The 252-nt window shown below is 49.2% G+C and overlaps 2 protein-coding genes across 4 annotated transcripts in view; one reads left to right on the top strand and one right to left on the bottom strand.

Moving 5' to 3' along the window:
- The window catches only part of SLC5A10 (solute carrier family 5 (sodium/sugar cotransporter), member 10), a 39,672-nt gene that overhangs the window by 21,462 nt on the left and 17,958 nt on the right, over positions 1–252 (top strand). The gene's annotated exons all lie outside the window — the stretch shown is intronic.
- Positions 1–252, bottom strand: part of FAM83G (family with sequence similarity 83, member G) — a 17,095-nt gene that overhangs the window by 7,186 nt on the left and 9,657 nt on the right. The gene's annotated exons all lie outside the window — the stretch shown is intronic.

The raw sequence follows: 252 nt of genomic DNA, 5'->3' as shown, positions 1-252 counted from the left end.
TTCCTGCTGGGATGTTGGTAATGCTATTGCTAAAGGCTCTGTGTCATCACTGGGTCATGTCCTCCATGGCTGTTTTTTTGTCTGGGTTTTTTTTTTTTTTTAAGAAAAACACCAAAAGTATTTGTCTTCCCCTCCTCCAGCTTTTCTCCTCTGCCTCCCCAGGCTCTCCTCTCTCCCTGTAGACCATGACCAGGCACAGCCCTAAGCTCAGGTTCCCCCTGGTTCCCCATGCTTGGCAGTAGGGGTGGTGAT

Source organism: Acanthisitta chloris, unplaced genomic scaffold, assembly GCF_000695815.1.
Source record: "Acanthisitta chloris isolate BGI_N310 unplaced genomic scaffold, ASM69581v1 scaffold13233, whole genome shotgun sequence".
Classification (NCBI taxonomy): Eukaryota; Metazoa; Chordata; class Aves; order Passeriformes; family Acanthisittidae; genus Acanthisitta; species Acanthisitta chloris.
This window is presented reverse-complemented; position numbering and strand designations above follow the sequence as displayed.